This window comes from Kryptolebias marmoratus, linkage group LG6 (assembly GCF_001649575.2).
Source record: "Kryptolebias marmoratus isolate JLee-2015 linkage group LG6, ASM164957v2, whole genome shotgun sequence".
Classification (NCBI taxonomy): domain Eukaryota; kingdom Metazoa; phylum Chordata; class Actinopteri; order Cyprinodontiformes; family Rivulidae; genus Kryptolebias; species Kryptolebias marmoratus.
In genome coordinates this window covers 2,746,391-2,758,933 of record NC_051435.1, presented here as the reverse complement: position 1 = coordinate 2,758,933, position 12,543 = coordinate 2,746,391, and the positions used below count along the sequence as shown (strand labels likewise).

The window sequence follows — 12,543 nt, the reverse complement described above, 5'->3', positions numbered from 1 at the left end:
GGAGTAGGACAGCTGTTATCAGCCGGAGATTTCAGGCTTTACAGGCCTTCAGCTGGGGGACAGACGGCAGAAACGTTGCAGGGTAAGCTAACGCTGTTGTTTATATTCCTACCTTCGCTCTTTATGCTTGCATCTGGTCACACCCACGACAAATGAGTGAACAGGAACTAAGCTTGCGCTGCCCAAGAAGCAGGGCCGGCCGGCTGGCCCGACTCCGAAGCAGGGACCAAAAAAGCAGGGCCGACCTCGAAAAAATGCCAATGGAAATGCGCTGCAAAGCAAGCCGAGTAGAGTGGAGCCGGGACCTTTAGAGCCGGTGAAAAAGGCTCTTCTTTTTTGTCTCCAATCAGTCACAATTTGGTTTTATCAGCCACCAAACCCTCACACAGTTGTTTTGCATTTCTTGCACGCTTTTAAATTTCCAGCGAGACGAGAGGGAGGCCCTGAGAACCCTCCCCAACTTTAGACAATCTGGAAAATTTGTTGTTTGCAATTTGTCACCAACAATTTCATTCCAGTGAGTTACAGGTTTTATCTTCTATGACCCAAAAAAAAATCAAAGTTTGGATGTTTTCTACTGCAGTGTCTTACAGCAGGTATGGTAATGTCATTCCTCACGATGCTTTTGTTCCACTTCCTTTGTCAGGAAGTCCTTCGTCAATCCGACTCGACGGCAGGAGAACAAAACTTTGATGTGCTGCAGGGTGACCTGTTTTTACATCTAAATAAATCCGTCTCAGAAAAGAGAAACTGATGCAGGAACAAGATGCATGAGTTTTCTTCCAACACTGAAGCAGAATCTCATTATTACCTGAATATTAACAACAAAACAAGATGCAAACATCTGAATCACCTGTTTAATTTTACCTGGTTCACAGCTTGTAATATGAACTTCTTTAGTATATTTTAACCGGTTGTGTTTAAAGCACATTAAATGTTTGGCCTGTGATGTTCCTGGCACTGAGTTTAACTTCAGATTGGTTATTTATGCTCTGCACAGTCCAGCTTAATTCACGTCACATACCGTTTGCCTGGATAAATGTGATTTAAAAGCAGGTTTCTGTGCCAGTTCCGCTGACTGTTACTCCAGGACACCCCGTGTGTTTAATATTCAGTCCTGTCAGTCATAAATCTGCTTCTCTTTACTCGCTTGTTTTCAGTGTCACGGGCCAAATTTCTTTTATAGGACGAGGTCTATTTAAAAGAGAAGAAATTTAAGTATCAGGTGCTTGCTGTAAAAGTCTGATAAAGCGACGCTGCTGGCTGGATCGCCACAAATCATGATTGTGCAAAATCAAAGGATTACTTCAGCTGTTGGCTTTACAAATCCCTTCAGATCCTCGGAGCCACTTTACTGCTTCCAAACGCAGCCCTTTGAAGGCTTTCCAAAATGATTCTGTCGTCCGTAGAAAGAAATTAAGTTAATGGACCACTGAAGCTTCATTTGCAGAACCGTCTGCTCCGGTCGGCGGCGACTTGGCTTTGACAGTTGTTTTAAAGAGCATCAAAACCAATTTTCGGCTGTTTCAGTCACTCGTTTTCATCAATTTGGATCTGTCATCCCGTCTTAAGTTCATACGGTGGTTTCCATGGGATCTGTTTTTTTGGGGGGAAGCATGAAGTGACCTCATGGGGAACATTTGGCACAATTAATTAATCAGAATATTCTGTCTGGTTACCACAGATGTTAAATTTATGTGAGAAAGGAACTACAGTATCAAATAAGGATGGTTATTGGCATTTCTGCATGTGCAGCTTAGTTAAATTACTCATTTCTTTGTTGATTCAAAACTGTGCTAGTGATGCTGTGTGTTTTTATTTTAATAATCAGTGCTAAAATCTCACAATGTCTGTAAGAAACAAAAGAAATGCAGATGAATTTCGCTCGGATGTGCGTCATAATAAATGCTCCAACTCAAATTCTGATAAAATTAGGACTTTGTGTAAACAAAATGCAATGATCTACAAATCTCATCGACCCATATTTTATTCACAGGGGAACATATTAAACATATCAAGTGTTTAAACTAAAAAAGGCTAATATTTTGGAGGCTGGAAAAATAAGAATTTTGAATTTGATGCCAACACGTCTCAAAAAGTTGATTTGGGGGCAACGAAACATCTGGAGGAGCATTTAGTAACTAATTAGGTTAATTGGAAAAGGGTCAATGAGAGCATTTAGAGGCTGAATCTCAGGTTTTAAAATGTTTGCTCCCACAAAGACGACATGTTTTTTATATTTCAGGAAGATGATATTAAACCACATACTGCATCCATTACAACTGCGAGTTGTTGCGTTTTGTTTTATTTACATTTTAGAGTCCAAACCTTTTTTAGAATTTGGTTTGTAAACAAATATTTCAGTAAGAACATGCTCAGGGTCTTAGAAAATGGTTACTGTATTGAAGTATAGTACAGTTTTTGCACCGTTTGTTGATGTTCAAACCTTTTTTTTATCCTTTTCTACGTACAGCAGTCTTAAGTTTCCAAGTTTCAACTAACACAGCAACATAGATAATAGACCTAATAACATATCATATATATATATATATATATATATATATATATATATATATATATATATATATATATATATGTGTATATATATATATATATATGTCTAATTTCATCGTTCTTTTCCAGATTCTGCACGTTCTGCCCTTAACTTTGAGCCACTGAAACTTATTCTAAGTTCTCACAAGCTTGAGTTTTAAAATGTAAGATAATATATGTATAATGAAGAGAAAAATTTTTGACCAATTTTCAACTCTGTTTTTGCAGTTTCTGCTTCCTTAATTTATCACTTTTAGCCGAGTGCCCAAAAAAAAAAACAAAAGGCCGAGCCATAAAGTTCCTGTTATGCATAAATGATTTGCTCGTCTTTTTATGGATCCTGCAGGCTGGAAAATAGTCGTATATCATGCCGTGTTGTTTTTAAACGAGTTCTGATCCACATGTGGCAGCGGTTGAGTTAAGTGTTTCCAACAAAATTATGTGGGTAATGATCCGTGTACTGTACACCGCTGCAGGCACATCTCCAGGTCTCTTCATCCCCGAGGCTTTACAGATTGGTTAGGTAAACGAAAAGATACTCCACGCAGGAAGAAAAGAGGTAAAACTTCAGAAAGATGGAAGAGATACGGCGCAGAAGGCTTGTGTTACCCTTCATTTCTTATTGCACGTCGAAGGAACCAGACCTGCTTGGATTCTTAGGTGGTTTGGAGCAAATATTCTGCAGGTCTTCAGAAGTTTCTGTTGGATATTTTCAGCCTGTCAATCACTTTCAGCTCAGCTTTTGGCCCAAACTTGATACAACAAAGGGAAAAACTTGCGTCTATTTATTTATTTCTTTGCTGTTAACTCAAAAGGAGACTCAAGAGTTCATCTGAACTTTCTTATTAACCAGACTTTAATACAAATAAAGCTGCTGCAGCCTTTTTATTTAAGGAAACGTTTGTATCGTGTCATCGAGGTCAGCTGGGTTAGTATTTCTTGATGTTTAGTTTCCTCGCAGCCTGCCAAGTACAACCGGAGTGCTGTATTTATAGTAAATTGCAATAATAATTTGTTTTTACCCGCAGAACATATTCCAACTTGCTCCAATCTTCCGTGATACCTTTTTGAAGTGCCAGAGAAACCGATCGCATGCCCCTCACTTCCGATCCGCTCCGTTCGCGAGCCGAAAATAACCCGTGAATCATTTCGTGGCAGCCGCCTTCGTGTTTACGCGTCGTAGTCTTCCGTAGTGGAATATTGTACGACTCTTCGCACCAAGAGCTTAAAAAATGTTCCGGCAATGTCAACAGAAACCAGAATGTGAAGTTTTATAAGGTCTGAGGGGAACTTTTTCCTCTCTTATTTGTTTTATTTTAAGTTTCCAGCTCAGAGCTGAAAATACAGCAGATATATTTTTAAACCAGAGCAAAAAAAAATGTAATATGGGATAATATCGTTACACCTTTTTCTTGTTTCTGTGTTTGAAAACAATATCAAGAATATTTACACTTCAGTGAAATGAGTAAATATGTGCGCCAGAACAGAAAATGGGAAATTTATTGATTTATTAAATCAATATTGAACCAAAAACCTCATGAGTTGAGACCCTCTACTGGAGCCTGACAGCTGAAAAGATAATGAGAGAAAGATTTATGCAGCTGCTTGTGTTACAAAAACTGGAACAAAATGAAGACGCGAAGCGGGAGGCTCACAAAAGTGATCTATTTTAAAGAAAAACAAAAATATACTTGAGTAATCGGTGCATGAATAATGTAAAGCATGTGTGTGGCATCTAAACGAACACGAATCAGAACCGAAGGGTCGTAAAGACGCCTCACCTCAGGAGCTGTTCACGACAACGCCGCTCGTTTTCTCTGAAACCGAAGCACGCCACAGACGGCCGCAGTCGATAGCCGTTCTGCACAAGCACACCAACGATATATGCCGTTTGCAGTTCTCGCTCTTTTTTTTTTTTGGACATGTTGCAGCAACTCAACCTCACTGTCGGTCCAAACAACCATTGTGTATGCAACTTTTTACACGCTGCAGGGTTGCCAGTTATACAGTAATTTCTCTTTTTCTGACATAGTTTTAGAGTCAAATCCTCCTTTCTGTGCACAGGTTCGCCAATCTTAACACACGACTCATCTTACAGCCTCCTCCCTCCGAGAAAGACAACCTCACTCAGCACAAATGATAGTTTGGGTCAAAATAAAATAATTTTAAAGCAACGGAATGATAATTCGTCATTTCTTATCTGGCACCAAAACTACGGCAGAAGAAATGTGCAAATATCATCTTTTATTATTACTCTGCAGTCTGAAGTCTGAAGTCTTATGAATGAATTAGAGAAACTGATTTAGTAGCAATACGTAATACAGCCCCGTACCTACAGGAGAACGAACAAGGTACTCGTTGGATAACACATTTGCGGGGTACATGTATATCTTGCCAATCCTGGTCCTGGAGGGCCACCATCCTGCAGGTTTTACTTGTTCCTCTGCTCCAACACACCTGATTTGAATCAATGATTGATTAACAGGCTTCTGCAGAACATGAAGAGATGATTTAACCTCTGAATCAGGTGTGTTGGAGCAGAGAAACAAGGAAAACCTGCAGGATGGTGGCCCTGAGGACCAGGATTGGAGACCAAAGCCTGGTTTTGATACGGTGGAACCTCATTTTTGGGTTGAGGGTTAGGTTTTATGGACACCCTTATGTTTGAACATGGTGTTCGTTATGGGTTTAGCGGGCGCTGTACCGATCGTGGTGAAGAGAGAGCTGAGTCAAAAAGCGAAGCTCTTGATTTACCGGTCGATCTACGTTCCTACTCTCATCTATGGTCACGAGCTTTGGGTAGTGACCGAAAGAACGAGATCGCGAATACAAGCGGCTGAAATGAGTTTCCTCCGCAGGGTGTCTGGGCTCTCCCTTAGAGATCGGGTGAGAATCTCGGTCACCCGAGAGCCGCTGCTCCTCCACGTCGACAGGAGCCAGCTGAGGTGGCTCGGGCATCTGGTGAGGATGCCTCCTGGTGACGTCCCGCCGGGAGGAGGCCCAGAGGAAGACCCAGGACACGCTGGAGGGACTGTGAACGCCTTGGGATTCCCCCGGAGGAGCTGGCCCAAGTGGCTGGGGAGAGGGAAGTCTGGGTCTCCCTGCTTAGGCTGCTGCCCCCGCGACCCGACCCGGATAAGCGGAAGAGGATGGATGGATGGATGGGTTTGGGTTTAGGGCTAAGGTAGGAATTGAGCTCAGATTTAAGCATGTACAGGTTAGGGTTGAGATCAGGGTTAGGCTTCAGAAATGAAAGGATGTTAATGCAGCGCTGCTTTTTGATTTCTTTAGCTTTCGCCTTCACATGAAAACCGTTTCAGAGCTGAACTCTGTAATCGCGCCGCATTGTTCTCAGATCTTCACTTTGTCAGAACTCCCCTGTGTTTTCGCTGCACTCAGTCTTTTTAAGTTCAAAATCCTGTCGAGTGAACTTCAAGGTTTCTTTCTTAATTATTTTTACAACTGCTTGAGGAGTGACCTCGGCAAACATCCTGCATGAAAATTGTCTGGATGTTTTGGCAGCGCACGTTTCCTTCCACTAACCTTTAAGGTTTCACGGCCCGAGTGTTAAGTTGTTGCTGCTTCAGATGTGTGCCGTATACGAAGAGTTCAGCAGGAAATTAACTTTCAAGCTGCACGCACCGGCCACGCCAAGGCCACAAGATCGACGTGTAGTGTAGGTGACAGTTGACTCGCGGTTTGGCCTCGGTTTTATGGATCATTCTTCAGGATTTAGAAGAAATTTAGCCTCCACAGCCTGAATTATTCAAATTCTGGCTCAGATTTGGTCACTTAAATACATCCTATCACCAGCTAAAACAGACCTGCTCTAATAAATAAAATTAAATTGTTCTTTCTGAGTAGTTTGAGGTGTTTTGCAAATTTAAAACCCTTTTTAAAATCTAACAAGTTTCCAGAAGGAGCCGTGCAGAAAGATTGTTTTAATAAAAATGCTTCTTAAAACAAGAAGCTCTGTTTTTTATAAGCGCCTGACATTAATATGCTGCATAACAGATGCTTTTCAAGTTTCAGCGTTTTAAATAAAGCTGCGCAGAGTGACACTTTAATTAGAAAAATATGTTTTAAAACGAAAAAATATGGATTAGTTTATAGAAGCGTACTCCTGCTCTGGAAAAAAGGAAAACTTGATGTTATATAAGACTTTATTTCCCCAGTTCAGGTTTTTTTTTCCCTTTAGTATAATTTGTAAACATAAATATATAAGAACTAAATAATAGGTGCTTGGCAATTACCCCAAAAATGATTGGTATTATTTAAAATAAAGATAAAAGATGAAAAAAAAACTCTCAAAACAAAGTTTTAAAAAAGGAACTGATAAAGTTTTAATGTAGTTTCTGAGAATTTTTAATCCCACACACTTGTGCTGGTAGTTTCATGGATTAAACAGTAAATTGGAAATATCTCCATTTAGAAGCAAACAAAGTAACAGATTAATGCTTTTTAAACCTGTATATCAAACTATATTACCAGTTTTCTTTAAAATTACTTCAGTGTGGTGTTACAAAGACGACAAACGTAACAAAACAGAAGCTCCGGGGGATTAAGGAACAAAAAAAACTTAAACAATGATCAAAAACAATTAAGAATACATCAGAAAAAGTTATATTAAAGAGCTGCATTTTGAGTTTTTAACGTCTATGTTTCATTACAAAAAAACAAAAATTGACAACTAGTTGTATTTCTGTCATTTTAAATTATTGAACAAATACATTTTAATAACTTATTTCATGTGAAATTAAATCAACAGTAAGCATGCCACCACCAGAATATCCAAATATATACTTATTTTTTTATTATTACAACGTTAAATCATTAAATTTGTTTGTTTAAACTAAAAAAAAGCAAGAGTTTGTTATCATTTAACTACTTTAGAGCCAAAAATTTGCTGCAAAGAGTTTCTGATCTTAACATAAAAAAACAAACTCGTATGAACATGAACATGTTTTGATGCCATCACTGTTGTTTCTATTGTCAAACTTCAAGGTAAAATTCCAAAAACTACAAGTTTTCTAAGAAATAAAGAGGGAATAACCCACAACCCTCCGTTGTTTCTATGTAAATGTCTGTTTGTGGTAAAACGACGTGAAGTTATTAGACTTTTTTTTTTAAACGGAGCTCTTTAAAGCTTCTAATCTGCTGTTAACACCCGAGTCTGCCCCACAATGAACATTCCCGAGAATAAAGAGTCTAGACTGCTGTAAAAACCTGCAGGTAATCGTCCACAAACCAGGTGTGCAGGAGTGCGTCAAAGTGTGTTTACAGAGCGGCGCTTATAAGAACGTGCACGGATTCCCTGAACAAAAGAGCGGACATGTTTATGTAGCTCTGTCTGTTTCTGAAGCTAGTCTAGCTCTTTATTTACAACAAGATGCTGTGAAGTTTCCATCTAAAACCTACAGGCGCAGCTCAACTGAATGCTTCCCATTGTCGCCGGGTGATTTCATCGAGGAGTGATGCGCACCTTCAGACACCTGCTGATAAGATCCGGGCTGCGGCTAAAGTTTAAAAACACGAGGAAGCTGATTCTGAAACGAGACGAAACAGCTGATATCCATTAATGTGTTGTGAAAGCTTCGGCAGTGATGTCAACGTGAAATCCCCTTTTGAATAATTTTCACTTGTTTCCCACAAGCTGCTGCTTCTGCAACAATGTCAAAGGATGGGGAAATAGTAGGTGGTTTCACTGCTGCACAAAGGGACTAATATATTACACCTCAGAGTTAATTTAGGTTCAGTTTAGTTCATAAAAAATGAAACATTATGCATGCACAAAGGGATGAACAAATGCTAATGATGCAGTTACTTCACAGAGACAGACTTTTTGGTATTTTGTTGAAGTAATAAAACCTCACAAAGGTCACTGAAATACCTTGAAACTGACTAAAGTGATAAAGTAAAAAAATAAATATAAATCACTAAAAATCAGCTAATAAAGATTGAACTAATCTAAGGTGTCTTCAGTCCTGGAATCAGTTAGTCTGCCTGTTTAAAGGGGGACAGGTAGTCACAGAGCTGTTTGGGATCATGGTGTGTACCTCACTGAACATGGAGGACAGACAGCTGAGGACAGAGTTGTCTCAGGAGCTCAGAAAGACGATGATTGAGCAGCAGGTTGAAGACTAGAGGACAGTCTCCAAACAGCTGGATGTCCCTGAGACTACAGAAGGTCCACAGGACTGGAGACAACCTCCCTGGACATGTCCACAAGAGGACAACTAAAGAGACTGATAATACGAATGGTGACTAAAGAGATCAAAGGTGACCTCCAAGGTCAAAGGTCATCAGTCTGTCTGAGACAAAGGGGACTTCATGGAAGACGACTGAGGAGGACACCAGATCATAAAAAGAGAGAAGCTTCTGGGACAATGTCCTTTGGACAGATGAGACAAAACTGGAGCTTTTTGGCAACAAGTCCCATCAGATCTGTGTCCACAGACCCAAACCAGAACCAAAGACCAGAACCCTGAACCTACAGGGGAACATGGAGGAGGCTCGGTTCTGTTCTGGTCCTGGATCTGTTCAGGGTCCAATGAAACCTCAAGACTATCAAGGTCTCCTGGAGCCAGATGTGCTGCTCAGAGTCAGAAAGCTCGGTCTCAGTCTCAGCTCATGGGTCCAACAGGATAAAGACCCAAAACACCAAGAACGGGTCAGAACCAAACATTGGACCGTTCTGAAGAGGCCTTCTGAGCCCTGATCTAAATCCTGCTGAACATCTGTGGAAGGAGCTGAAACATCTGGAGGAGGAAGCCTTCAGATCTGAGACAGCTGCAGGAGTGGAGCAGGACACCTGAGGACACCTGAGGACACCTGAGGACACCTGAGGACACCTGAGGACACCTGNCAACAAATTAATTAGGTTACAGTACCATCCTTTCATTAGATTTTTTTTTATTCTTTTGAGCCAAAATTTAAAAGCAATGTTTGATTTTTTTCTTATTATTTTTGTCAGTTTCAAGTTATTTCAGTGATATTTGATATTTTGTCTTTTACAAAAGGATACAAACCAATTTGTCTGATTTATTCCACATTTTCTTTCATGAAAATCATAAAAATAACCATCCAACTGTCCTTAATTTGAAGCCTCTAACTTTGAAATTTCTCCTTTTTTTGTCAGATTAAACAACTTCCTCAGTTTATAATTCAGCTTAACAACAAAATCTAACCTTAGAAGTGTTTTTGTTTTGTGGTAAACAGGAGATTTACTGAAAGTAATTCTCAGTATTGCCAAGTTGGTACCTTTTATGTCTTTGAATCACAAAGCAGATTCAAACTCCGCCCTCGCTGACCTTTAATACAGTATTTTGTGTTCGTGTATAAAAATTCCACTTTATCGGTGAACTATGGCAGAGCGAGTTTAAAAGCATTTCCCTTTAAAAAAGACTGCTTTCCTCTACCATTTATTTCCATTTTTACACATCCCCTTCCTTTCAGGACTGGTCTGCCTCCACACCAGCTCTCCAAACCAAACACGAAACCAGAGCAAAGACAAACGGGTCGAAAAGGGGGAGGAGCTTGCAGCTTCTTCGTGGCGTAATTTTCTGCTCCCAGGTTTTGAAGGGAAATCCGGACAGTGCATTCCTGGTAATTAATAAGGCAAGTGCAGGAGTACTTGAATGTGCCACGACAACAGAGTGGAATTTACAGTGTCCTGTTTTTAGTAAAATAAACATCATCTTTTTTGCACTTGAGATCATAAATTTGGCTGTCTGAACCCAGTCGCCTCGTGCTCAGATTTGAAGCTTAACGTTAAAAGATGATTTCATCTTCTGTAGGATTATTATCCACCTTTTTACACATAAACACTTCGAACTTCTGAGGTTTGAAGAAGAGCTGAGGCAGCTTTCTGGGGGGGCGTTGAAGTCAAGAAATAACCTTTTTATTGTACCTCGGTGAGGAAATTCAAAGTCACAGGCAAAAAATGTAAAAACAAAATAAGAACAAGAAACTGTACAGTGAGGACAAATTATAGCAAAATAAATATAATGTAAAGTTAATAAAAATATCATGCTCTGATTGAAAGAGATGTGCAACTCTGTAGGATATATTAACTGCTGGGACATTTTAAATGCATGTGAAGTTTTCATATTTTCAGATCTGCACCATGTTTGACTTTGATTCTAAAGTTTGACATTTCAGTTCTTTAGGTGGTTTGTAAAGACTGCAGTTAAAAGAAAAACCTGTTTGTGATGATTGTGTCCTTGTTGCTGGTGGGTGATAAATTAATAAAGTGTCCCATCATAGCAAGACATCTTGATGCTAATCCTTTAAAAACTAAAAATAGACAAACACCGAAGCCCAGATCTACCATCTTCCAGCTATTATTAGATTACTTTTGTGCTCCCATCTGGACCAGGTGGACAAAATGACAAAAACAAAAGTCAAATTGAGCAAATTGAGAGAGGTGATCACCTGAACCAAATCTTATTTAAGGAGGAAACTTCTAAAACCCACTGCTGTGGTCATCATTAACCTCCTACAACTGGACCAGCAGGATGGCACAAGTGATGTTAGTAGGAACTCCAAATAAATTGGATAAGAAACCTAAAAATGAAAAGAAGGGTTCAGTTTTGGCTCTGCTGGTGTGGATGAAGGACCATCAGATCCAGATCCTGTCACGACGAGGTCTCCAGACCTCTGAATGTGATGAAGAGGAAGTCATCGAACAGCTGAGCTGATTGAAGTTTAGCTCCAAGAGGACAGAAAGTCTCCAGCAGCAACGTGGAAATATTGATTTCTGATCTCTTCCTGAGTTAAAATATTAGTTTTATGATGTCTAAAAATAAACATAACCTTGTTTTCTTTGCATTGAGGTCTGAAAACACTGCAGCTGCTCTGTTATGTCCTGAAATGCTCTAAATGATTATTTGCAATTTGGAAGAAATATCAGTAGGATGTTTTACTCAAATGCATACTTTAAAAGATAAAAACCAGAAAAACTGATCATTTTGCAGTGTTGTCTTATACTCCTATGGTAGTAATGTGTTTCTCCAGTTAATGAAAGCAAAAACTAAATAACTATAGTTTATATTTTAAATATTTCAGACCTCAAATCGCAACATAAACCATCAGGAGGAGGCTTCAGTCTGCCTTCCTGCTTGAGTTACATTATCCTAAAGTTACTGATAAAGTCTGAAAAGCAGCTTTGTTAAAGACACTCAAACTAAGAGTACTGTAAGGAAAAATGACCAACTTTTTGCACTGGACATTTCTTTTTTATTTTTTAGGAGTTATTGAAATCATCTTGTCATCACTGAAGCAAGAAGTCTTTTGCTTGGTCATACAGAGCACAATGCACCATTCAGATCACTGCTTCTTCTAAAGCCAACCAATCTGTTACAGACATGCAGCTGGGTTCTCTTCAAATATTCCTTTTAAAGTCCTTGAACCTTATTTTTGCTAATTAATCTTGGTCTGGATGAAAAAAGTAAGCGTCCAGCTTGTTCGTGTCACGCTGTTCGAGCTCCGTCAGGAAAGCTGGGATGAAGTTTAGATTGGAGCAGCTTCTGTGGCCGCAGAGGTTGGACATTTTTGAGGGAAGTCACAGTCGGTGCAGGGGAATTTATCAAACCGACTAAATGCAACATGTTCAGCCCAGTAAAATAGTTGATCTCCACTTTCATTGATGGGAGTTTTCTCTCCTCCTCGCTGCTGTGCTGACTCAGCTCCATAATCATCTGCAGGCCAGTGAAACCAGAGACCCAGCTCACGTGTTCACTGGGAACCAAACGCAGTGTGAAAAACCATTTTATTCTTTCTCTGCTGCTGCTACTGCAGTTCTTCTGTGTGCACAGGCCTGTAAACACGAACATTTGACTTGTAATTTCTTATAATACAAAAAAATGCATGCATTACACACAGGGGTGTCAAACTCCAGGCCTCGAGGCTCCGCTGTCCTGCAGGTTTTAGGTTTTTCTGCTCCAACACACCTGATTCAAACGGTTTAATCACCTCCTCACCAAATCATCA

The 12,543-nt window shown here is 39.8% G+C and overlaps 1 long non-coding RNA gene across 2 annotated transcripts in view; it reads left to right on the top strand.

Moving 5' to 3' along the window:
- The window catches only part of LOC112451362, a 71,564-nt gene extending 61,352 nt beyond the window's left edge, over positions 1 to 10,212 (top strand). The window contains exon 5 of one of the 2 annotated variants that reach the window (XR_003040175.2): positions 10,009 to 10,212. This is a non-coding gene — a long non-coding RNA (uncharacterized LOC112451362). Of the gene's footprint in view, positions 1 to 646; positions 2,206 to 10,008 lie in introns of those variants that run through there. The other variant, XR_003040174.2, reaches the window with a different exon arrangement.
- The last annotated feature ends 2,331 nt before the right edge of the window (positions 10,213 to 12,543 follow it).